The sequence below is a fragment of the Serinus canaria genome, chromosome 2 (assembly GCF_022539315.1).
Source record: "Serinus canaria isolate serCan28SL12 chromosome 2, serCan2020, whole genome shotgun sequence".
Taxonomy (NCBI): domain Eukaryota; kingdom Metazoa; phylum Chordata; class Aves; order Passeriformes; family Fringillidae; genus Serinus; species Serinus canaria.
The window spans coordinates 61,780,033-61,807,119 of record NC_066315.1 but is presented as its reverse complement, the minus strand read 5'-3'; the positions used below and the strand labels follow the sequence as shown (position 1 = coordinate 61,807,119).

Below are 27,087 nucleotides of genomic sequence, written 5' to 3'. Positions count from 1 at the left end.
CTCTCATTCTTCAAGCTGAGTAAAGCCCTTTCTTATCATATCCTTTTCTGATCACTGTTTCCCGAGCAGAGGTAGGTGAGTAAGGGGGAGCAGGGCTGTCTGTATTTTGCCTATGTAGCCATACAATGTTAAAACTGTGGATCAGGCAATTTGATCAACAGAAGAAAAAATTACCCAAATTTTCCGTGCAAAACTCAGTGACACCAAAAGAGCAATCCTCTGTTAGCTCAGGGCCTTTGCATGTCCTCTCTCCAGTGATGCAAGCAACATCGTTACTTTCTCCCAGGTGAAAGTGTTCCAAAAAGTGAGGAACAGCAGAACAAACTGTCCTGGTGACCCAGTTTAAATCCTGGCCTCATCTGAACAGTGGTGCTATAAAAAAGCAGGTTCAAATGCAGCACTGCTGCCCATGCCGAGGGGTTTGGATGTGTCTGCTCTGCTGCTCCCAGTGGTGGAGGAGCCAGCACTGGCAGGGTAGCTGACAAGGGCAGCTCAGGCCCTCTGTGCTGTGACAGGATTCTCAGAATAAACCCTGCAAATGGCTTTTGGGGAACCCACTGCCCTTACAGAGGAACTCCCGGCCTTTGCAAGCTCTTCCCTGCCATCCATCCTCATGGTCATCCTCCAGTGGCACCGACATCATGAGCTCTCATCTCAGTTCCATAGTTCTAACCCTCTGCTTGCTCCTGTCTTTATGCTCCCGTTTCTGTTCCACAAAAAGATAAGTGATGTTTTGCCCATTTCATGGGTGGGTTGTGAAGGTCCAAAGTACTTTGGAGGAGATAAGTCCTGCAGGCTCCTATTTTGCAGAGCCTTGTGCCTCACCCTGGGCTTGAAGCACTGTGATCTGCCATCCCCTTTTCCAAGTCAGGAGCCCAAAACGTCAGCATGGAGCGGGACTGACGCACCTTGGGCACGGTGCTGTGGAGATAGATGTGACAAAGGGAGAAGAAAAATTAATACCACCTCCCTTTTCCCCATCTCCCTTTTCCCAGATGCTAGGTTTTGCTCCTTTCCCTGTTGCAGAGGTAATGGAGGGCAGCAGCGTGTGCCCAGGCTGCCTCTGGGGTCATGGCAGCTGCTGTGACAAAGGGGAGCACGGTGGGCTGGCTGGATCAGGGACTGTGCTTGCAGGAGGCAGCAAAAGTTTACATTTGTGAGAGCAAAGTGAAGAAGCGTGGGATTGAAGAACACTGGGTGCTGCCATACAAGCGCCATAGCCCCAAGTCTAATGGGTAATAGAGTCATTAATTCTGCTGATTAACTTGGCCTTGGGGTTCATGGAAATGACATCCACCTCCTTTCTTTTTTTTTTTTTCTTTTTTCTATTTTTTTTTTTAAGCTCAAACTGTGGAACGAGAGAGCATAAAAAAACAAGCTAATTAGAGAGAAATCAGGAGAAAAGAAGCAGGGAGAAAAGAGAAGACAGTCTGAGCATTAATGAGACTGATTTGGGAAGAGGATGTGACAAGCTCTTCAAAAGCATTATTGTCAAATGTGTCACTGTTTCATAGACGGCTACTGCTACCTTTGAGCTTCACGCTGATAGTTAATGATTTGAAACTATAAAAAGATTGAAAAGGTAAAAGAGAAAATGGCAGACTCGACTGGATTTTAATGAGAGTCCCCCCCTTCCCACTTTTCTCTTTTTCCATATGAAGCAACCTTGGAAAGTAGGAAAAAAGTTCAATTTGCCCCTGCCTGCTTGCTCTCTCAAGGAAAAAAATGTTTACAAAGGAGAAGATAGAGTGCAGAGGTCCATCTGTCTCGCTCTGACCACCATCCATCTTCCCTTCCTCAAACCCTCAGTTCTCCCATTCACTGTCAAGCAGTGGTGGGGTTGTGGTTGTACAGGCAGAGGACTGACAAAAATAAGCTGAGATTGATGGAAGAGACAGCTATAGCTCTTGTTTGTTTTTCTGTGACGTGCTGAGCAGAAGCAGTCTTCACACTGTGAAATGTAACAAAGAAATCTAAAGTGATTACACAGGTTCATTTGTCAGTATCACTGCTCCAGCTATTGCTGTGTGCAACAATGAGATGACAAGGCATTTATTGCTGATGGTTGGTTATTAGCTGCATTATAGAAAACATTAGCACAGTCTAGGATACATAGACCAGGGAGACAATAGCTTTCTGGGCTCCAAACTCAGCAGGGTAGCCTTGTCATTAAATTTGGTGGCACCAATTTAATTTTTTTTAACAATAAATTGAAAGGAAACTTTGAAAACTAAGTCTGTAACCCTGCATTTACCTTAAGACTGATTAGTGTGCTTTCTTTGGATGCTACATTTTGTATCAGAAAAGCTGTGCAGCCCAGCAGGCCAGCAAATCTAAGAGATGCAGTGGAAAAGCCTTATGATATGTGGCCTCTGGGCTGATCCAATCACTCCCTTCCAGCACTGACCTCCAAAGTGCCACTGGGGTGGACCAGGTTCTTCTCAACCAAGTCACAAGCAAACCTACAAGGAGCAAAGGCTTCTGTAAACTTTTGTTGTGACCTTTGTCTTGCTCTTATCTTTCTCAGACCTGCTCATTTTTTGCTTGTCTTACTTGGGTCCTTTAGTGTCAGATCTTGGTATCTCTCCCATCCTTGCAAATGGCCCCTGAAAGGTACAGAATTGTGGAATGTCCTGGGTTGGAAAAGACCTTAAAGATCGTCCAGTTCCAATGGCCCCACTAGGGACAGCTTCCACTAGACCAGATTGCTCAGAGCCCCATCCTGGCTTTAAACAGCTGGCCTTAAATAATATCGGTGGGGTCTCACCAATAGTTTCAGGGATAGGGCATCCACAATTTCTCTGGGCAACCTTTTCTAGTTCCTCACAACCCTGACAAAAGGGTTTTTTCCTCATATTTCATCTAAAGCTACTTGCAGTTTGAATCCATTCTCCCTTGTCCTGTCACTACTTGCCCTTGTAAAAAGTCCCTCTCCATCTTGTATTGGAAAAGGTATTGGAAAGTCACAATTAGTTCATCCTGCAGCCATCTCTTGTCCAGGCTAAAAAATCTGAATTCTGTCAGGCTTTCCCCATAGGAGAGGTGCTTCACCCCTCTGATCATTTGGTGTCAGTCAGACTCCAACAGGTCTGTGTCCTTCCTGTGCTGGGGACACCAGAGCTGGATGCAGCACTGCAGGTGGGGTCTCACCAGAGGAAAAAAGTCTTTGACAGGGAGGGCTGAGTATGGAAAGTAAAGGTTTGGCATGCATGGGACGTGACTGGATGACTGCCACGTTTATTAAGCCATAAAAGGACATGACTGTTCTGTGGCAAAAGCTGTGTTTGCACAGTGGTGCAAAGCCAGCCCTCAGCTCTGGGGTGAAGTGCCTACTTTTTGTAGTCTTTCAGTACTGAGTTTTGCAGTAAAACAGAAAATTCTGCTGGTGCCTTGTTCTTTTCAAAGAAGGTTTTTTTTATTATATAATTCATTTTCTTATTAACTCAGTGAGTGAGTAATATATTCCCTGTTCCATTTTTTTCTGACACTCAGCTTCAGTTTATTTTATGCTACCATCAGATTTCCAGAATGCCCCAGATTTTGGCACTGACAGCACTTAAATAAACTGAAACAGTTGTCCTGGGAAAGTTGGAGGTTTTGACAGCTGCATGAGGGATCATGGGACTTCAGCCCATAAAATACCAGTGTAAGGGGAATTACAATGTTTTAAAAACCACTATCACTTGATAACATTGTAAATAGCAACAGGAGCTGTATTTTAACAGATTCAGGGCAAACCCAAGTGTCTTTGAATGTAAAAATGAATTTTTGCTGGAATCTCTTCATCACCAGATTTGTGTGGATCAGATGTGGAGTTTTGGTTTTTTTCATGTTCTGAAATTTATCATATTCTATGTCCTATATACTATCTGCTCAGTAGTGAATTTAATCTAAACTTTTTGTTCTTGATTCATTGATCCAGAAGAGAAGCAACCTGAAAAGATTCTGCCAGACTCAAATTCTTAAGATTCATAAGTCAGGTTGTAAATTTTATGGCATGTTTGAGGTTAAAAAGTGGTAATTATTTTCTAAATTGCATTTAATGCCTGTGAGAAAATTAGTACTGTCAGGTCTCTTACATTTATTGAGCAAGGTGATTTTGCCCCCCACTAGAAACATTTTGGGCCACATCACCTGTCTTTGCCCAGAAATTAATTTTGCTTTGAACTACCCAAACAATGCTGTCTCCTGCAATTTCAGCATCATTGTGCCATTCTTTCATTATTTCTGCTCTTGTGTTAATTTTGTCTTTACTTCCAACTTCCTGCTGAAATCCTGTGATTTCAATGAAATCTGAAAATACAGATTTTCAGAGGGGAGCTGATGGCACCGTAAATTGGTTTCAATTAAAGAATATGTGCCTACTGAGCTGGGGTCCCTTGAAACAAATATCCCTCACAAGATAGATAGATAGCAGCACCTGTGATCCAGCTTTCAAATGAGAAAATTTTGTAAAAACTCCAGAGCAAATTATTTCATTCAACAATAAAAATGTTAAATATCAACAACAACAATAGTAATAATAATAGAAATAATAATAATAACATCATGTCACTCCAGACATCAGAGGGTTTGAAAGGGTAGCCAATAGGTCTAAATCTATGGTGGCAATTTCAGAATCAAATAATAATAAAATATCTTTTGAGGTCATAAAACTTGAAACTTGTCAAAGAAGAGGCATCTACCCTCTCAGAAAAGAAAGCAATCTCAATTTGAGAGCACACAGTCTTTTCTGACGAGTAGGGTCTGATGAGTCAGCATTTCAGCTACTGAGTTAATGCAGCATTTGGCAGCTAAGCTAGAAAAAAAGAGTATAAAAAAGCCCTTTGGCATGAACTTTGCTTCTGAGATATATGCAGTGAGTGTATCTCTGAGAAGTGGGAAGGTTTTTGAAGTTATAACAGAGGCTGTTTTAATTTGGGGCAGGCTCATTACAGAGCAAGGTTTGAAAACATAGATTTTGTTCCCTCTGGCTGTACGCTGTGCCTCACACTAAACTCGGCAGAGACAAAATACAATCCAATTGAAGGTATCTGTATTGTTAGATAAAAAGCCTCAAAGACTGCCTGCTTTGTGGCTGGCTCAGATCAGATAAGGGCTGCATCTATCATGCCCTCCTCTGTGGTGTAAACCAGAGCTAGAGGTATTAAGGGGTATGCTAAGATGATGTGTCAAAATTTAATTTAAATCCTAGTGCAGTCAAAAAGGCCAAATCTTTCAAAACATTAGATGTTGAGCAGCAGTTGGTGCCAATGGAGTTTTGCTGCCTGGAAGGGAAATGGTGGAAAATGACATGAAGAAGCAGTTGGCAATGCTGAGTGTTGGTCCCACCTATTGTCACGGCTGTGTCACCCAGGCAGAGGCACACCTTGGTCTCTGTAAAGGCTGAGCTGTGCTTCTGCTCTCTCTTCTCACAGTTTCCACAGGGAATGTTAAGGCTGGCTTTCAATGTACAATTTTGGAGGAAGGGCAATGTCTGCTTTACAGCTGAGACTGAAATGTTAGACTAAAGCTTAGACCTCAGATCCACAAGAATTTGTACACGAGAGAGCAGCAAGTAACTGATGACACGCTTTTAGGGAATGGATTAAAAAAAAAAAAAGTAAATTGTTCTTTTCCATGGAGAATGCTAAATTTTCAGAGTAAAGTGGCCAGCTATCCATTACAAATGATACACAGGTATTTCAGATGAAGGGTTTTATTGTTACAATTAATCATTATTTGTGTCATGAGTGAGCCTCTGAAGGCCTGGTGAAACCAGATCACTGATGAACCAGGCCCAACAAACACTAAGAATTCATAGCTTGAATACACAGGAGAGCCACGAGAAAGAGCTGTCTTGTAAAAAGCAGCACAGTGAGCTGCTGTGGAGAGAACACCCAGCCTGAAAACTGCAGCAGAGCCCTTGTGGCAGCCCTGCCTGGGCAGTGTGATTGCTGCCCTGAGCTAAGCCCCGATGAAGCTGCAGGAACCAGGTTAAGTTCTCTGCCCAGCACTGGGCTGGAGAACACCACTGAGTGGCTTGGAGGTGGCACAGCAGCCTTTAGCATGTTGCTGTGTGTGTTTGTGTCCCCAAGGCACAGCCACACCTGCAGCCAGCCAGCAGTGCAGGGGATCCCTCCTTCCCCTGGGCAAGCGCAAAAAACACCAGTGAAGGAAAATCAAAGTAATGGGCAAACATTCAGAGCTGACCCTGAATGCTTGTGGCTGGTAGGTTAAAACAAAGCTTATTGCAGCTGAGTTGCTCAGGATGACCCTTGGAATTTCACTTTTAAAGGTCAGATGGTAAAAAACACTGCTTTGCTGCTTATAGGAAGGAGAGTTTAGCTGTAAGGTCACTTTGTTTTCACACTCTCTTGAAATGTTACCTCCACCCTTCACAGGGAATGTAAATCAAGTAAAAACCACCCAGCAGGGTTATCAGGGTAACACTAAATCAACACCAGCTGCAGCTGCTGGGGGTGAATGTAAAATTTACAGTGAGGCATATGTCTGTTGCTACTGAGTGATTAGCAGTATTTTCAATTAAAACATACAAAGACCAAGATGATTTTTATTTCAGTGGTCTAAATAAAAGCAAACTTAGAGGCCAAACTAATCTAGGTTTTTAATTCAGTGTTCATGGTGTCTCTAAATCAGGACCATATTGCAAGCTGGGAGAGAACAGAGAGGAGGGAAAACTTTCCTTTCAGCAGTTTTAAAAAACTGCTGACTAAAATCTGCATCTATTATCTTGTTATTGAAAAGTATAAGTAAAAGGTGAGAGAAAATTGTGTCTGATATGGGATGTTTAGTTGACAGACAGCTCATTGTAACAGATGTGGCTCCTTTTAAATAGCAGTGTAAATGAGATCCCAGAAAGACAAGGACAAAGGCTAGGAGAGAGCACTTAGTCTAATTAGACAGAGAAATCCATTTCCGTTTTAACTGAATGCTTCTCTGAGTGTGCAGAGATTTCCAAGTTATGAAGCACAAGCGAAGGATGGAGGCTACAGCTATCAGTTCATAATCTGCAAGGCATGGAATAATAATGGTCCTCATTTTTCAAGCACTGATCTTCAGTAGTTTGTTAAACCTGCACATCAACTCCTCACTAAAGCACCTGCAGATTAATGGCATGGGTAGAAAGCTTTTCATCTGGTGTGTATGCAGGGAGAAATCGTAAAGAAAGCAAAGAATGGCTTTAAAATTTGTTCCATTAAAAAAAACAAACCACAAAGGAATGGACTGGTAGTCCAGATTTTTACTTATGCCAAACTTACAAGAGAAATAAAAATTAAGACACAGGAAAAAAGACACAGAAATGGTACTATGGTTTCTATAGCAATCAGCACTCCAGGCTTGCCATGACTCCCTGTGTGTGCTTTATGCTTGCCACAAGATACTCAAGGCAGGACCCCTCTCACCAACTTCTGCTCTTTCACTGCCACTTGTTCATATATTTCTGCCCTTATAAATGTACATAAACCAAAGTTTTCCAGGATCCTCCTACAGTCAACTCTGGAGAAAAAGGCATCTCCAAAATCTGTTTAATCTTGTTCAGGACATGTATCTGAGTCGGGCACCTCTAAAGATTAACCTCTAAAGGGTTAATCTGTCAACCTATTGCCCTGTTCTGACTGGAGAGGACAAATGTTTCAGGTTAGCAGATGTGCTTCTAAGTAGAGAGTTAGGTTGAGATTTAATGAGAAGTGATTTTGCATTTGTCTCCAGAAAATGCTGAAAATTTTTCAACAGAGGTCTGCACACTTGCCTATTTTTGATCTTTCTCTGTCCTACCCAGAAAGAAGGGAGGAATCCAGAAAGAGAAGCTCAAGGAAATGGAGAACATGACGAATTTTTGTTGTCTGTTTTTGAGCTGAGCAGTCATCTAAAATGTAGTGCCTTGGACATTAGGTATAATGGATAGCCAGGTATCCAGCCAAGTAGTTTTGATCAACATTTGTGTTTTTCTAAATAAGTAATTCTGCTTTCTTGGAACATGAGGAATCAAATGAATGGAAAATCTCACCTCTATACCTCTTCAGCCAGCAGTTCCCTGACATCCTTGAGAGCCTTTATTTGCAGTCCTGTTAAAGTGCTTATGCAAATCTTGTTTTTCTGGTGGTTTTGGATGTGTTTTTCTGCTCTCCACCAAAAGTAGCATGTGCTAACAGGGCAGTAGCAGTGAAGACAGAGCAATGTGGTTTTTAGAGAGCCTTGGGAACCAAGGTCTGTGGATCATCTTTAGTCTGGCTGCTGTCATATATTGAAGCTTGAGCTGCAGTACATTTTCACTGCTCTTGCCCATGTTAACATCAGCGAAAGAGTAACTAAAAAGTCTGGCAAGAGAGTGAAGTGAGGAGAAATAGAAAGTAATTGTTTTCTCCAAGGGAAAAAGCCTGAACCTCCTTTTCCAGAGTCAGGTCCTCTTTAAAAGAGTAGGAGTGGGAACAGGGAATGATGAGCCCTGCTCCTTCCTACGTCTCCAAATATAGGAAGAACATCTAGGATAGAAACATCATTTTAGGAAGGATTTGGTACTTCTGAGCTGTGCTCCTTGCACATTAGGGAACGTTTTGTTAATTTAAAGGGAAAAGCAAAGCCTCTTACCAGAAGGACAACAGCAGCTTTCTAGATGGTCTGAGGAGAAGTGCAGTGTCTTAGTAACATATAAGCCAAACAAATACTGGTTTTTTTGAGCGTAAGATCTGCCAGATTCTTGCCAGTGGTGTTTAACAGGCAAATTGCATAACAATTACAGGATGGGTTCTGCAACTGGGATCTGTGCAGGTGCAGGCTCCTGGTTACAGGCCAGGCAGATTTTGCAATGCCACTGGCTAAAATTATTTTTAAAAGAAAGCATGATGAAACTGTGTTTGTTTCAGTGTGTGTCTGTACCCATAAGTTCATACACACACACCTTTGTGTGTGTGGGCATGTGTGAACATAGATATTTGTGTGTTTGAACTGTACATTGGCAGTATTTGGAGCAGCATAAAAATCTTGCCAGCACTGCTGGTGATGAATTAACCCCAGAGGACTGAGTTTAGTTTGATGACTCTGAAACAAAACAAAGTCATCCTCAGCCCTGAAGATTAGGAGCACATAAAATGATGAAATAGTGGATGTTAGAAACTCAGCAACGTGGTTTTGTGTTTTCAAGTGGCATGGGATAATGTGGGCTCAAAAGCCTATTGCAAGCACAAGCTGGGCATGGGTCAAGATACCAATCTCAGCTGGATTTCCCCATGAATGTGGGCAGGTAGTTGAGCACACAGGGTAGTATTTTCCAGACTTAGCAGCTTGTGGACTTCACTTGCTTACAAAGCCACAGAATATGAAATGTACAAAGTTATTTTTCTATGATTTTGATCAGAGACAGCCTTAAGTGAGATACTAAGAGAATTAGCTGTAGAATAGATTTTGGTGACAGATGTCCTGTGCTCTGCTGTTATGTAAAAAGCTACCTTACTTTCTCTGTCAGCTGCAATATCTGGCTATAATTAGAAGAAGTAATATCTGTCAAATAATTGGTTATGCACATTTTGATTAATTTCCTGAGACAATTCCACTCCTGTGCCACTTCTCAATCTCCCTGTGATTTTTAATTTTCTCATTTGGGGAGAACTTTTAATTAGCCTTCAAAATCTTGCAAACAGCTCTGAAAACATATGTGGTAAGACTTATTTCTTTATATTTGTGAGATCCTGGTATAAGTGTTGTATGAGTATATATAATAATAATATATATCATATATAAGCAATGCATGGTAATCTTAAAAAGTGTCCTCTAAGTTATAAAGCACTTTGCTACTGAAAATGAAAAAGAAAAACTAGGGTAGAGAATTTTTCTTGAAAGTTTAGTTATGCTATGAGGAAGGACTGTAATAGTCTAGGAGTGTTGTAAGCCTGCTTTGCTGGTCGGTCATGCTTCAACCAGTTAAGATTGTGAAAGATGTTTTTGGTGAGATGAAATGTTTTGAAATGTGAGGCTTAAATATATATTTAATTTTCTTAGAAAAGGAGTTAACCTGAAGACTTCTTAGAATCTTGAATTTGGTGTATCTGTGAGACAGTGATGATTAACCTCTTCAAAATGTAAAATCAAACAAGCTAGAGGAGAGCACACGCTTTGAGAAAAGGTGTTGTCCCAGGCACGGGACCAGCTGAAAGACAGGAAAAAGGTATGGAGAAAACCAAGGAAACCAGCTCCCAGTCTTTCATAGGCTACTGCTTCGATAGCATCTGTGTGTGCTGCATTGGCAGGCGAGCTGCCCGAGGGGCTGCAGTCGTCTCCAGCGGATGCCCAGGTGTTGGAGCCGAGGCTGGCTCGGGATGGAGCCAGGCGCCCGTGCCGTGCCTGGCAGCGCTGCCCCAGGCTCCGCTCGGGCAGGGAGGGGAGCGAGCGGCGGTGCCAGCCCCTGCATGCTGCCATGGTGCTAGCCTCAGGAGCTCCAGGCTCAGGGCAGGGTTTGGGATGAAGAGGTGATTTTCTCTGGCTTTGGATAGATAAGAAACCACAAAACATCCAGTGCTGCTCTGGAATAAGGTAACTGGAGAACGAGCAAGGTTTTTTGTCTTTTTCTTTCAGCACTTCCTTTTGGGCACACAGCAGTAACTGCAACCTACCCCAAATGTGCTGTCATGGTGAAGCAATAGTGCAGGACCTTAATGGAGCATATACTGCTGATTATCTCTCCTTATAAAAACTTTGAATGAGATTCACCAGCATTTTGGCAAAGATTCAGGTCAAACATCTTAAGCCTTATATCAGGGTTCACAATGAATTCTTGGGCCTTTTGAAACACCTTGGAGACTTTTACTGATTTGAAATGGGACAAGATTTTTCCATTATATGGTGTAAAAAGACTTAACTTTGATCTCAGCATATGATATTAAGTCTCTCCTCAATCCAATTTTCTATGTGAGTTCATCCTCCTACATGGAGAAGGCAGAGCTTTTACTCCAGAGCTGACCTGGGAATGGAGTCACTGTGACCATATCTTCCTGGGTGTGGCAATTTCCCTGCTGACCTGCATGTTGTTCAGGAGATGGAGCCTGCAGAGGAACCCTGGGATTGACTCAGAGTTCAAGGCAGGTGAGGCTAAGCCTCTTATGTTCTTCCTGGGGTGATGAGCAGGGTGCACCCCTGTGCACAGGAGGGAACTGCATCAGGATGTTCCCTTCCATGGACTGCCTCTGGGCTGGAAGATGTGGCAGGCAGTGCACTCAGAGATGCTCTTCCTAGCTCCACCTTGCTTTGGGCAGTGTAGATCTGTGGTGTTGCATTTTTTAGGCACTTTTCAGTACTGAAGGCAGAGCGCCAAGGGTGAACTACATCCCACCTTGTTCTTCTGGACCCTTTGGCAAGGCCAGTCCGTGTGAGGGTGAAGAAAGTGGACTGGACAGTGCCTCCTGCTGTGCTGTGATAGATAGTGCCATGAAGTGGATGTGATGTGGTTATTAGGCTGTGATCCAGTTCATACTGGGTGGTATTGATTGGTGTTGGTTCAGTGCTTGCTACGTATTTTATCAATTGACCTTTGTGATCGTATTCCTCCTCTGCTTCTTTTACTTCTAATTCTCTTTGCCTCCAGTTTCTGTAACCCCTAGTCTTCCTGTGTTTGATTTATAATAGTATTTCCTTAGTCTTCTGTTACAGGAAAGCTTTTTTTGAAGGGCATACTTTCCTTCCTTTGCTTCCTTTCCCTTTGTTTGCTTTTTAAAATCTTTTTTTTCAAGAAATCCACCTGCTCTTCTTGATACATCAATTCCATTAAGAGATTCAGCTTCTAAAATATTTTGCCCTCAGCAGAAGAAAGAAGTATAAATGCAGGTGTTTTGCTATAAAGCTCAGGGGTGCAGAAAGTGGTTTTATGGCAGATCTTGTCAAATAGGATTTACAGAAGCCGATAACAAAATACAGTTTGATAACATAATGCCTCCGTGAACAGTTCTCCTGGCCATCTGTGGAGCTGCACGGTTACACCAGCTGAAGATCTGGTAGCCTATTTCCAAGATGTTGTTTGTAAATATGCACTGAAAACCTGAAAGAATAATTGTAGCTAAGTGCATTTAGCTGGGTGCAATTCACTGCGGGTATTAATTTTGGACTTTCACTGAAAGCAAGGAAGACAACGTTGTCTGCTGGGTTGTTTTAGCACTGGCTGGTACTAAAACAAGGTAGGGAGTTAAATATCTTCCTAGATGTATGCAGCTGCCTATATAGCAAAATCAGGGTTGAAACTCAAGAGCTCCTGACTCAGAGCAGCTCTCAAAGCAAGGAATGTGCTACCTGCGTGTCGCAGACCTTTAACACACAGAACTCCTCAGGTTGTAAGAAATGCAGCATGGGAAAAAAGAGCAAGTTTTTGCCAGTCAAAAAAGTAAAAGATAAATAACACACTGTTAAGCCACAATATGCACAAAATTAACCTTTCAGCAAGGGGATGCAGGGCATCAGAAACAAGGTCACAGGATTTTGAAATTTTTTTTAGTTGCAAGAGATATAAAATGTGCAGTCGTAAGTGTGAATCCCCACAGATATCAATTAGATTAATTTAAAGATCTCAGATTTTTATTCCTGGCTGAAGTTCAGAGTTATCAATTAGAAAATGCTTTCTAGGATCTTATTACAGCCTTTGTGTAGGAGGAAATTTGAAACTCACAGCCCAGAAGAGTGGTGGTTGATAGCAAAAGGGGGAAAGGAATGTCAAAATATGTATTATGAAACTGTGATAAAGTGCCATCAATTTAAAAATCTTGCCTTGTGAATAGTTCACAAGTGCCTGTTCTTCATCCACTTTCATCCAATGCTCTCTTTAATGACCTGGATCATGTGAGGCTTAGCAAGCCTGAAGCTAAAACAAATCTGATAATGACTGCAAGCACAACAGGGAAAGAGTTAGAATTAAAAGTAATTCTGAAAAACTGAAGATTTTTCCTAAATATAAGATGAAATTCCCCAGTGCCTGGTGCAAGGTATGGGGCAATAAAAAATCACTAATTAAATAATGGGTGAGAAACTGTTGGTTTCTTCCAGGAAGGATCTCAGAGTGACATTGGATCACGAGCCAAGCAGATGTGAACAATGTCAGCCTTCTGTGAAGAGGAGAAAGTCCACCTTGTGATGAGTAAACAACAAATACATGGAATGGTGCTTCCAGTGCTAAAGCTATTTCATGGCCAGTGTCTGGCACTGTGCTTCATGAAAGCCGTTGATTACTTGGAGGGGATGAAGGGCAGATTAAGTTATTAAAAAAACGTGATCTAAGCACATAGCCTAGGAAGAAAAAAGGCAAAGATTTGGCTTCCTTACTCTAAGGTAGAGCAGATTGATGAAGGAAATGGGACAGGATAACAGTTTTCAAGCAGAAAGAGATGGGAATGATCTGTTCTCTACATCTCTGGCAGACAAAGCAAGAAGCAGTGGTCATAAGCTGCAGAGAGAAGGACCTGGGAGAGAAAGCAAGAGAAAATATGAGGATAGCAAGGAACTGGACAAGAAGTGGAAGTGGGGAGCTGTCCTCCTAGGTGAGGTGTTTTTCAGAGCAGGGGAGACAAGCAACCACTAAGAATGGCATTGAGATACAGCTTGTCCTACCCTGGGACATCTCAAGGTGTTTTCCAGCTCTGTCTCCTGTGATCACACAGTGTCTGTTTTGGTGAAAGCTACGGGAATGATGCCACATTTGCAGAAAGCATAGGACGGAGGATCAACTGGTCATGCCACACTATGTCTGTGTTGATGTTCATGAGAGTTTTTCCACTGACAGCCAGCAAATACAGCACCTCAACACTTAGAATTGTAGAACTGCATTTTGGTGTTGTACTTTGTGATAATTGAAAAAAAAATAAATGAAATTATGCCATCATAAGGATGCCCTTGAGCCTGCTGGTGATTCCCACAGCTTTCTTGCACACACAGTAGTCTTGCATTTTTCTGAGGAGCCTTTGTTGCAGTGCTGCTTTTCTTTTCAGTCTCTCTAAATAGGTAAAAATATTTGTTCTGCACATCATCCAGGTTATTGTGATGGGTCTTTTGGTAGATGTTGTGGTGCCAATAGAAAGAAGTGCTTTAGGTAATGGGGTATGTACTGGGAAACAAGCATTGCTAACAACACTCTGCAGAAACAGGCAGCTTGGATGAATTTTGAAAAGGTAGGGGAATTCAATTTCATGGACACAGGCTATTCTCTGCCAGTTGCTCTTACTACCCCAGGATGGTGCTGGTCATCCTTCTTTTACTAGAATGGGTGGCACCTCCCTTGTCAGCAAATTCCACTAAAGCAGTAGCTGCTATTGAAGAGAAATGTGCCATGAGAGCAGTGATTCTCCAAGCTCAATCCAACAATGAGCACGACTTCACTTAGAGAAAGGTAGTCCTGAAGAGATTCTCTCTAGTTCCCAGAACAATACATGGTGATACTAATGCATTACCCAAGCTGTACCAGCTTCAGCAGATTGGCAGCAGCTTCCCAGCCTGGATGGCTTTTCCCGGACTATCTGACCCAGATGGAGCCAAAAACTAACAGACAAAAGAAGATGAAGCCGCTTTGGTTTAAGCTCTGAATGCAGTGTGTCTGGTCTTCATCTCAGCACGGCACAGGGGGGATTCAAAGTGCCTTTTCAAGCCAGTCTCTCCATCTTGTACTAATAGTAGAAGGAAAAAACACATCCATTTTAGAAATTGCCTCTCACTCAATGTGCTAGTATCCGAGTGTGTTTGTGAAACCACTTCAGAATTACACTTAAACAAAAGGATAAAAAATTCCTCCTTCAGTAGTGCCTGAACAGATCAGCCTGTCTGATATTGTTACAGCATAAGGGCAGTGAGACAAGTATTTTCACGAACAAATCACTTACTAGGAAAAATGGTCCATTTTCTTGAAACTAGCACAATTCATAACTTTTATATATATTCTTTTTGTTATTTCCCAATGCATTAAAAGCAAACTAGCCATTGCCATTAGCATCTTTGAGATTTTAAAGTAAATTGCAATGGTCACCGTAGGGATTTCTTCTACTTTTATTTTTCTTTAATTTGTTTTAATGCACTTCATTTATTGAAAAAAAATTCACACTTATATTATCTTGTAGTGTCACATGACTACAGATATTTGACCAGTTTTGGGGTCGAACCCTAATGTTTTCTCATTTTAGATCTTTGTGTGTCTCAATGACATAAAAATTAAAGTTGAAAATACGGTGAGGACTTAGGGTGACTCCTGGCAAAGCTGATGCTATTGAATATGAAGAATGATATGAAGAATGATGTTGAATATGTGTACCTTGGTGTTATTTTGGGATCCTCTGCCTCCCAAATTTTGCAGCTCAGCTTTTTAACTACCCCACAAGCTGCAGGGCTTCCCTCAGGGAGCCAGAAAGATGCAGTCTGTTTCAATACATCCTGTAAGAGCCACAAAGTCTGGAGTGTCTCTGGGGGTGCAGGATAGCTGAAGAGGGTCTGGCCAGGGACACTGATGTCTGAGAGAGTGTTTTTTAAGACTGTTGTGAGGCAGACAGAAAAAATCTGAGAGATGATATTGAGAAGGAAATTTATGTGCACCAGGGAGATAGCTCTGAGAGGGAAGGAAGAGGAAAGATGCAGGAAAAGCATTTTCTAGAGCAAGGGGAAAAAGAGGATGTTGGGGTAAGAGGAGAGAAAAATAACCCCAGTGGTTTTATTTTTGGGGCAGTAATCTTGGAGCTGGAGTCTCATGATATTTTAAGTAAGTTGTTTTGAAATTGTTTACCATTGCAACATTGCTTCTATTCGGCTTGAAAATCAGGGATGGTGGATGGCCAAAGACCACTTCTATCAACTGTCATGTTTGATGGCTGGCCACCTGGGTACTGAAAAGTAAATGAGAGAAATTCTACATCCTTTTACTTTTAAATTTTTTTTTAAATTCCCAAGGGCCACAAATGGCAGAAGAGTATATGCCTTCAGTCTTAAAAACTGAGGGAAAGTTCCCAAGGGCAAGCCATGGAGTGACTCCAGGAATGACCACATTGCTGGATGAGGAGACAAAGCAGCCTGTAATGGTACAGCCTAGCAGAGCTGTGCTCCATTCTTTGAGCCCACCACAGCACCTCCCCTCACCAAAAGCTGATAACCTTGAGTGTTCACACAACAAGTATTGGGTTTTGCTCCGTTTTTTTTTTTTTTAATGAATCTCTCAAGCATTGATAAATTTTATTCAGTCTTCTACAATGTGAACAGAGTGTGAAATTCTACATTGCTGCACAGTGGAAAGGGAACAGCACTGTCTTGTAATGTACTTATTTGTCTCCATGAGGGATTGCTGCCAAGTTTCTGTGAATACACTTTTTTTGGCTGCCCTTAAATGAGCAAGAATGCTGACAATTTATTCCCACAACACCCAAAACTTTTTTTTCTGGAATTTTCTGACATTTGAACACACATATAAAAACATGTATACACATGTGCAAAACTTTACCAGAATTAAAACCACTTTTTTTGGTTTTTTGTGATCACAGCATCTTATTTCCTACAGCCTCAGAAAATGCATGGAGATAGCTAAATTATAAGTTTACTCAAGTGTTTGGGATTTTTTATATTTCCATAATGGTAAAATAGTTGCCATTCTGACAGACAAAAATCAAACATGAGAAATATGATGCATATCCTCTGCAGCTTTATTAAGACTATTTCTGAGATGGAGGAAAAAAGAAGGGAGAATGGTTAAGTCCGACATTCAAGAAGTAGGCAAAAGTTCACATTCCATAGCTGCAGTAGTTTTTAATTAAAAGAAAAGCAAATAAAAATGACAGATTAAATGTTCCTTGCATCTTTATAAATCTGCTGCTCTCCAAAGAAGGCCAGGCACTTGCTTGGAGTGTTTACACATGAGTAAGTGAGCGTGTGCATGTTATATCTACTTCTACGAGCAGGACATATTTCCAGCAGTGGCAGGTAGTAGAAATGATGAGTACAAGATGGGAAAAGGCTTTGGTGATGAATGATCAAATTTTCAGAAACATCTCACCTCATTTGATTTGTTCATAAAATCCATTACAAGAATAAATAGTATTTTCCTACCTCAGGCATTCTGCGGTTTTTGGTCACAGGATGGTTTTCTGCTCTATCTGAAGTTGGAGGTTTGATGGTTTTTTTGTTAAATAGTATGTCATCAGAAAAAAATACCTGCATTTTTTTTTTGAAAAAACATTGTGGCATTGGGAAGGCGACAGCATCATCAAACAGTCAGCAGTAGTGTATAGGTAAGGAATTTGCATGAAGAGCTTTCTAGCTGGAACGATCTATTTAATAGCCAGGACTGGGAGAACGAGGGTGAAAGAGCCAAAGGAATGATTGTGCTGATATAGACATTTCTCCTGTCATTTTTCTTCCTCTGAAAACAAGAACTTCTTGAATAGCCAGCACTGTCCATTTCCATCAGCTTTGGTGGGGTGGAGGTGGAAGCTTGGACTCACAACCAGGAAAAATCTCTGAGGCTTGCAGAGTCTGAATCGCTGTGCAGTTTCCTGCAAATATTTCTTTACAGTTTAATCCCAGAAAGTATTTTCTGCTGCTACTACTGTTATTGGCTACTCGTTTTTCAACAGCATTCATTCCTTGTGAAGCAATAAAGAAAACATGTTTTTATTCTCTTTGCTGGCCTCCAATGGAAAGTGGTTTTTAGAGTCCACTTTTCCACGTGGGCTTGTGGGGCATTTAGTGAGCTTTTCTGTCCTTGCATATAGCATATCATTGAATAGCAGCACTTCTGAGTTACTGAGCCTGGGGACAGGTTTTCCTAGGATAAAACTAGTGAAAATTAGTCTTTGCAAGGAAAACCCAAGCCCAGTGAGAGCAGAGTACACCATGATCCCTTAGGAACCCCAGACCTTGTGGCAGAGAGCTAAGCAGGCAATATAGGTGCAACCACAATGAATGACATTTGCATTAATTGCAAGTGTTAATGATTAGGCCACAGAGACTCACAAATAATTAGGGTTATTAATGTATGTAATGGCTTACAGAGCTGGGAGCCATTATCAGAGGCTAAAATACAGTTTTTATGGGATTGGAGTAGGGAAGTTTTTGTGGCTCTTGGATCACTCAGGTGCTATGGCTTTTCCTTCTCAATCTTAGCAAAATGAGCAATTAGCCACCTTTCCAGAGCTCTGACGTGAGAATTTTCATGCAGCACAACTGATGCATAGGTTCCTTCAGAATCTTCAGGAAGTCATGCTTGTGTGCTTTTCTTCTTCCCAGGGCCGGCAGGAAAATGGGATTCTCAGCCTTGTGCCTTCCATGGATACTCAGAGAGGCCCTCTGCCATGCTGTGGTTCAGAGGGTGTCCCTGCAGATGGTACAGCATTCTGTCTGACAGTGTGCCACTTGAAGTCATGTGGGAGTTCAGGTTAGTCTCTCCCATCTGAGATTGCACCAGGGCCAATAGGCAGGGGTCAGACTCTGCCTCCCTTCCATACGAATTTTGGGCAAATGTGGCCTCTACAAAGATGCCATGTCCCATGACTTGTGCCTGCTGCTAGAAACCATGCTGTGGATGCAAACCTCTCTCCCTATCTGGCTACTTATGGTGTTGTGTCCTTGAAATGGTGAGAGCTGCCTGGTACAGTGCACCGCCTGTCTCAGCTCTGAGCTCTGTATTTCTGCTCCCCATTAGGTGCACTGAACTTTTTGCTGGAGGACTGTGTCCGCTGGTCCAGAATGGGCAACTTTCTTTACCTGGCAAGCTCTTGTTGTGACACCAAGAATTTGTTCCCCCAGCAGGATCTGACTGGATGTTTTGCTGCTGGTACTGATCACCCTCTGCTCCCTTGGCAAGCATAAGTTAGCCCTCCCAACATTTGTTGATCAACTCCTCTGCCTTACGTACATTAAAAATTCTTCTACAATTTCACAGTGCCTTCATATTCTCTTCTGCTTTAAAACAAAATTATCTTCTGATTGTTTTCCAATTTGCAATGAAGCATTGTTCTAAACCTTTTCCACTTACAGGTTTCCAGAGAGTTTAATCTCTATTGCGGGTTTTACTGCTTTATTATCTTCATAGATACTTGCTTAATTCTTCTGATGACTAGAACCATATGCTATGTGGTTGTCACTGAGATGGGGAGTCTGAGAGAGGTTAAAAGTGCACGTTAAAAATACAATTTTTCACAGGTTGCATTGGGAAAAACACTATTGATCTTCTGTCGGCCATTTGGGCTTTTTATGTGTAGTTCTGTTTAAAATGCCTTCAAGGAAGTCCTTTGAGAATGAAATTTTAGGTCATGAAAGACAGAAAGGCTGAGAACTCAAAAAATTAAAATCCTTTGTTTTTTAAGAGTGCAGCATGCCTCTTGCACGAGGCTGGTAACAATGTAGATTTCCTCCTGCCCTCCCAGCGAGGTACTGAACTGGAAGTAACTGTGCCCTGCTCAGGGGACATTGTGCCAAAGGCAGGTCAAGCCCTGTCCTCTGTGGTGAGCCCCGAGCAGGAGCAGTGGGGAGGACTGGTCAGGCAGGACGGGGCTGCAGGATCAAGTTGTTCAGTAGCCTGAACCACCCAGCTTATTTGGAGGAGGCAGCAGCAAATTCCTGAAGTCCAGCCTCTGCAGTTTCTCAGGCTTGGCCAAGGGTAGGTCTTTTGGCTGTTCCCACACATCCCTTATGAGTGACAGGCAAAAGTACACTCCAGGAAGGCTGAACTCTGCCGCTGCCATTGGGCGTCCTGCTATTGTCTAGATTAAAAATAATCAGCTGCACTCTCAGCTGTCTGAGTTAAATACTCTAAATTTTATTGCAAGTGGGTTGACTTGAAGTATTTGGACACCATGCTCTCCATGCTGAAGGAGCTGAACTTCCCTCTTCTCCTTTCTTAGCTTACTTTTTGGCAGTAGATTGCAGAAAACACATCTGCTACCCTTGGCAACAAAAGGCACCTTCGTTTTCAGATAGATTCTGTGTAAATACCAAACAAAACATATATTATAGATGCTTGGCTCGGATCTAGTAGAAAATTTGCTTTCTAAGCTGCTTTCTTCTTCTCTGGTTTGTGCAGGCGTAAGAGCATTTCTGCTGTGCTATGAACAACTTTCCACTGACATAGAATTTTCCTATCTAACTGAGGTCTAGTGGCCACCATCCAGCTGACCCTCCTTCTGAGGGCATATAGCCTGCAAATCACAATCTGAGGGAGCACTGCTGCTGTTTTTTGCCACAAAACCAGAAGGGAATAAACCCCATTCCACCTCAACTTCAGTGGACCTGTGTCAGGCCTCACGCGCTCTTCCTCACTTCACCAAATGTGATAAGTATGCTAGGCAAATAATTGCCATGAGTTGATTGCTTCATAAATTTTGTCCTTCCTCTCCTTCAGGTCTTGGTCTGCTTGTAAGCAAGCTGGGATTTTGTCAGCTGTCCCCAGTACCCCTCTGAAGGATTCTTTGTCTGCAGAGCTGCTGGGCGCCTGTCAGGCTGGTGGAGACAGAGGTTGTGTGGTATGTTTCTGTCCTCTGAGTGGACTTCTAGAATTTTTTTTCTGGGATAAATATTTGGGTTTGCAGTTTTGAAAATGGCTTACCACAAATATTTGCCTAAAATTTGCCAGTGCAGGGAATGTTTCTTCAGCAAACACATTTACCAGCGTGCTTTCAGTCTGTAAACACCACCGAGGTGTGAACACAGTCAAAGGGAATTAATTTTTAATGCAAATCATTATTAATATAAAATAATTTGGAGAAGGCTGGAATCAGCTTTTTGTCTTCTGTTTTGGGGAAGACTCATCAGTCCAAATGCAGACAGGCTCTGTGCAAACCTGTACCTTTTGGGGTTGGGGCTGAAAGGAGGAGTGTGCTTTTGGAGTTCAAGCTGCAGTGACATCTGCCATCCCCCATTCGGAGAGCTGAACGGGGTACCTGTGTGTGCTATGAACCAGCCCATTGAGCTGTCCGGGCATGAAGGATGAATCATGGCACTCAGAAGGTCCTTGCAGGTGTCCTGGTGGCCAACCTTTTTTGTGGGGTCAAGGGAAGATGGGAAATGGATGCTCTTGTTGTACTGAGCCTCAGTAGAGGTGGCGCTCAGTGGGGCTGGGAACCCAAGAGCTGTTGGGACTCAACCTGATCCTGTGGTGATGTAGCCCAGGAAAAACAGGCAAGCTGAAGAAATAGAAGCTTTGTCTTCTTTTTGCTGAGGTAGCCATTCCTGGCTAGGCTAGTAAGTGCAAAGACTTTTGTTTTCAGCTGCCTCTTTGGTGTACTTCCCTCCCTGTTGATGTTCTATCCAATTTGGACCTTATCCTGGGATCAGTTTTCCATTCCAGGTTCTCCTGCCCTCCTGGGTGCAGAAGTGCTGTCCTGGAGTTGGTTCTCTGAGATGTGGCAACTTTGGAAGGAGAGCAGATGCTGTGGTGGCATCTGCTCTCTGCCTCTGTCTCCCTAGCTGGGGTCAGCCTGTGCTGGAACTCACCACCTCGCTGTGCCCTCACTGGGCCTGGGACTGGGGAAAGGACACTTTGCCTGAAGGACTGGTGTTGGCAGTCTGCAGCAAGTCTGTGGCTTGATAATTATAGATTCCCACTCCAGTATTAGACCTAATTTGCAAGCTCTAGAGAAGTGATGGCTTGGCAGAGGGGAGATGTCATTATTCTTATTAGCACCGGTAGTTTTAGACCAAACCCTCTGTCCTCACTCTCCACGAGAGTCTGCTGATTTTCAATTGAGAAATGTGTGGCCCAAGTTTGGGTAAAACATTTATTGTTAGGCTGAGCAAGATTCTTTCATGGCCAGGAACACGAGCAAGAAATCTTATTTTCATTCTAGGGCTCTTGGAAGGTTGTCAGGGTCTCTGACTATAATCAAACTCCTGTCTTATTAAAGGTTCTTTTCTTCATCAGTACATTGTCCACTAGCAAGGTGGGAGGCTCAGTCACTGATGCCAGAGCAGACTGAGGGCTTCTCGTAGGGAAGCTAATTATATTTGGCTTTTCTTTTTTTTTTTTTCTTCTTTCATTGCAGAAAGAGAGAATACTTGTGAATAAATTGGGAAAGCGGAGGGTGAGGAGAACTCAGAATTCATTAATATTCATACTTAGCCACAAGTACACAGGAAAGGTGACAAGGAGCTGGCTGCCCAGAAACCTATGCGCCTTGGCGCTAGATAGAAAATTGAATTTAATTATAGTTACCTTTAGCTCAGCACCTAATGAGCATGTTTGAAATAATGGAGGGTTGCTGTATAATAGAAGATCCAGAACTCAAACAGAAAATGCAAACCTTCCCTCCTTCTTCCCTGCTCTGCTGAATTTAAAATAATTCTGCCAAGGCCCATGAGACCAAGTAGATTTCTATTCTTTTTTCTTAGTGATTATCACAGAAAATCATCCAGAAAAAAAAATCAAATAATATGGTCAGTAGGGAGGAACAAACACATTTTAATGGGGAATAAAAGAATGGAGACTTATTCCATTCTCACTTTGCCTAGTGAGCACTGCTAGGGTCTTGAGGTCTTTGTTTTTTTCTTTTTTTCCTCTCATATCATGCTGTTTTATCCCGTCTCTGATAGCTCTTAGGGCTTTTTTTATCCTTTATCTTATTTTCTGGTAGACTACTATCCATTGAGTTTACTACCTTGTTGCTAGGGGAGAAAGAAGCCGAGGAGATTTCTTTCACACACATTTCCTAGGGCTGCTTCAGAATCTTGGTTCTCACCAGCAACTTTAAAACCAGACCCAAATCCTCCTCTGTAGCACACAGACACAGGCTGGGATGGAAGCTAGTGGAGATGCTCCAAACAAATTTATGTGAGTTTAGGGGAAGGCAGAATGTGGTTTGTACTTGGCTGCTTGTCTAATACTTTTGCCTTGCTGAAATAAGAGTTGAACAGAGCATTTGAAGCTGCTTTTAGCCTTACAGCAAGGACCTGATGTTTGTAAGCACAAGCCCAGCTGATATTGCTTCCATTTTGGTAGCCAAGGTAGGAAAGTGAGCGTCACGAATTATCCCTCATATTTTTAACACATGCTGAAATTAGACTTTTCACAGTCCAGTCATGAGCTGTGGTTAATGACCTAGCAAAACATAGCATTTATCCTCAAGTGTTACCAAACTTCTTCCACTGTTACCAAATCTTAAAAGGTTCGCCCCGAAATGAAACCATGCAAGCTGGCAGGATGGAGGGCAGATGGCATGGGTACCAAGCTGTGAAATGATGGCCACAACCTGGCCCTGAAGCTCCCAAGTTTAGCCTAGGTCTCTCTCAGCTACTATTTTTTAATTGAGAAAGGGCCATGTTTGTTTCTTTCCTGGCTCTGTTCCAAGGTGCATTTGGTAAATCTTGGGAGAAAGAGTAAGTCATACAGTTTTCCACTTGGTCTCTCTCCTCTTTGGTTCTTTCTTTGGAGAGACTGTGCTAATGGTTCGTGTTGCCTAAATATCCCCACAGTCCTAGCAGACAGATAACACTGGTGCTTGAGAGATTCTTGAGATAAATCTCTTATGGACACATGGTGGTTTCTACACCACATGTTTTCTCCTTCCTGCTTCTTTAGCATGCTTTTGGTGATTTGTTTGTTTGCATGAATTACTCTCAGCTTCAGAGCACATCCATATCTTTTATTTCTTATTTCCTTAATTGGGGATTTTTTTTCTGCTCCTGCTCTTTTTGGATTCATATTGCTTTATTAGCAACATTACAGTCTATTTTGGGTGATTTAGAACAGAACAGATAGAAATTCATAAATATTATTCCCTGGCAAACAAGCAAGCCTAGATATGCCTCAAACACATTTTAAAACATTTTAAACCCTTATTCACATACAATTTGTGTAGCTGACTACTGGGCAAACATAAATCCCTAAATCCTTCTTTTCCTTTATTTTGATCAGCATTGCTTTGTCTTTCTTCTGCTTTTCTTGTCAGCTTATTTCTAAGGGGTGGAAGGTGCCACCATGCTTTAAAAATCCTGTTATTTTGCTTGTTCAGACACCTGCATACTACAGCAAATTTTTGCCTCAGTTGCTACTTATTTTTTTACTGAAAACAGTCTTTAATTATGATCAAGACAGAAACCTTCTATGTGTGTCTGTCTTTAAAGGCACAATAGATGCCTTGGCTGGATGCTGCTGCCACTGTGCTATCTTCTGTTTATTAGAGTCCAGCCCCTCACTAAGCTGTCAGGCGAGCAGAGGAGATGCAGAGTGACAGGCATTTCTGAGTGTACTTCATGGATGTGCCAGAGCCCCAAAGTGAGTCATGAGGTGTGACGGGCATCCACAGTTTTACATCGATATGTGGAGCTTGAAAAGCTGCAAGATGGTTTTCTTTGGGCAAAAGAGCTGCTATCCCCAGAGCTGTGATCCAGGCACTGAGAGTCCTGTCTCGTTGGTCTTGCAGGGAAGGAGATGCTGTTGTGCAGGCTGGAAATGGCACAGCCCAGTCAGGAGAGAGTCATGGGAAAATTTCCTTTGGCTTCTTGGTCTCTCACGTGTAACTGTCATGGCCATTGTGATACCTTGTGATGTGCAGTGAGCATTGCTGCATTTTGCTTGGGGAATGAGAAGGGATATCCTTTGCCTGCTGTCTGGATTGTCAACAAATGTGGTCTGAGGAAGTGTGGGGAAAGGGAGAAATACAGACTCTGTGCAAATGTGAGTGGATTTATTTTTCTATACTCCCTTCGCATAGACTCCCTTGGGGAAAAGGGAGTCAATGAACTAGCACATCTCCTGAGGGACTGCAGACATATTTCCAGTCAAAAAATTCTGGTTTTCAATGAAATGCATGTCAGAAATATTTTCCTTTCACTGAAGTATGTGGCAAAAAAATATATTTTTTAATTATTTTTTTTCCCAGTGAAAATACAGCAATTTTGTGGGGGAATAAGTAGGCTTATCTCTATTAGTAATACTATTTTCTGTCAAGAAGCTAATTCATCTTAATGGAAAAATTATAATCAAGCGTGGGAAAAGAAGCACTTTTCTAGGCAGCGATCCTGTCACCTGTAGAGAAGAGATTTGGGATCTGGAGTGGTTTGCTTCTATTTTGAGCTTTAATGCTAATATTTTCAGGCTCCTCAAGTCAGCCTCATTCTGTGTGGGCATGCACAGCTGGAGCATTATGAAAAATAAATAAAAAGATATTTCTAATAGAATAGCCAGGGCTGGTAAAAGTGGCTTCACCTGCTCTGCTGAGAGGTTTGTGATGCGATGCTCCCCTGTGGCAACAGCCACACTCCCACTCCCGTCCTTGCCCTCATCTGTAGCACTTTGTGCATTTCCTTTGAAATGCAATTCCTTTATGTCAGCTCTATCTTTATCAATCAGGGTGGCACGATAAAGTGCAAACACTGAGATAATAAAGGGAATTTAGATTGCTGCTGCCACTGATACCCACTGGCTGATCCTGAACTGCTGTGTAGGAGCCTGTGGGAGGATGCAGGGAGGTGTCCCTGCAACAGCATAGATGGAGTATCAGATTGCACCAGGCGTGAGAATAACTGTATGTACAGAATGTATCCAACCCTCAGGCACATATCCATATGTTTGGATGCTGGTGGGTGTTTTTTAAAGTTACTCTTTCAAAGATATCCACACAGGTGGCTAGCAAGCATTTTTTAGATGGCACAGCATGAATGTTGAAGCAATCTGACTGCTCGTGGGTGAGGAATAAAAGGAGAAGCAGTGCTGGGTGTCCAGGATTTTCTGGATAATGGTTATTTGACTTAAGAAAGAAAGGACTATTTTTTTCCATTTAGCTTTGGGAGAATGCAGAAGGCTGTGCGGAGGCTGACAGCAGCCTCTTGTTTCAGAGAAAACAAAAAACCCCATCAGGCAGAGACACTATAGAAAAACAAACTCTGTTGTGGTGACGTGATTTTTTTTTTTTTAATGATATTTCATGCCTGTGTGCAAAGTAGGTTTCTTTTAGTCCTTCAAGGGAAATAATAAAATAAAGAACTCCAGGTGTGTGTGTGGGAAGGCAGTGTTTCGGTTTTGAGGTGGGTTAGATTTTTTTTTTTTGATGATGGAAGTGTATTCTGAGGCCAGAATGTGCCATTGTAGAACAACTCTGTGGTGAGCCACAGGCTCACCAAAGGCACAGTCCTGCTCCACTTCCTGACAGGATGATGAGAGATTTCCCCTATGTCCAGCCAGCTTCTCTGGGTTTGCTTTCTTCCCTCCATATCACACTCATGGGAGCATCCTCTCCTGAAAGGCTGGCTTGTCATATGGGCAGTCACTTAGAGGACAGCAGCTGTTGCTGGGCATGTTCAAATGCAGCTGAAAGGATCTTGAAGCCACTTTCAATCCACAGCTGTCTCTAGGCCTAAATTTGCTCAATGCAGAGACAGCAATAAACAGCAAGTGAAGCTGGGTCACTGATTGTAAAGGAGGTTTCCCAGGAACATTTTGTTTTGAGGAACCTTTTCTTCTAAAAGCAGCTACAGAACTGAAGGAAACACATCCTTTATTTCTGAACAGTTGCTGAGAATAAAAGGACTGTCAGAAAAAAACCCCAGCCTAATTAATTTTCCACCTCTAATCCAGAAGCTCCTGAAGCCATGTAGAAAACAGTATTTCTTCAGACCATCCCATGACTTCTCCAGTGTGTTTCCAGCATGAACGCTCTCATCACAACTTTTTGTGGCGTCTACAAGATTTGTGCCAGTGCTCACTGAGGAAAGCAATCCCAAAGTAGATTTGCTGGCTCATTAGCTGCGAGTCTGTAAGGACATGAGTGACGTACGAGAGAAGTTAATTAAAAGAGCTGTTGTTGGGAGGATGGAATGAATGCTGGTGGTCATACAGGATAGGAGTAGGACTCAGGTAATATTCACATTGCACTATAACAGATATATATCTGCCTGGGCCAAGGAGCAGCAGAACCACCATGGCTAGGAAATGAGGCTTCACCACAGCAAGCTAGGAAAACAACAGGATCGAGACTTTGACTCAAAATGCTGACATGGATCCCTCACCAAGCTGACCTGCACCAAGCACATCTGTGTATTGGGAAGGGAGAGCTGTAGAGGTCCTGATATTTTAAGCTGAAGCTCTTTGTAAGTCAGTCTGACCAGCACTTGTCTGTAAAGACAACAATTGTCTATCACAATTTGCTTCAAATAAAA

At 42.4% G+C, this 27,087-nt stretch overlaps 1 long non-coding RNA gene across 1 annotated transcript in view; it reads left to right on the top strand.

Annotated features, from left to right (window-relative positions):
* Window positions 1-20,350: 20,350 nt before the first annotated feature.
* The window catches only part of LOC127059314 (uncharacterized), a 33,781-nt gene continuing 27,044 nt past the window's right edge, over window positions 20,351-27,087 (top strand). The window contains exon 1 of the long non-coding RNA XR_007777005.1: window positions 20,351-20,459. This is a non-coding gene — a long non-coding RNA (uncharacterized LOC127059314). The remainder of the gene's footprint in view (window positions 20,460-27,087) is intronic.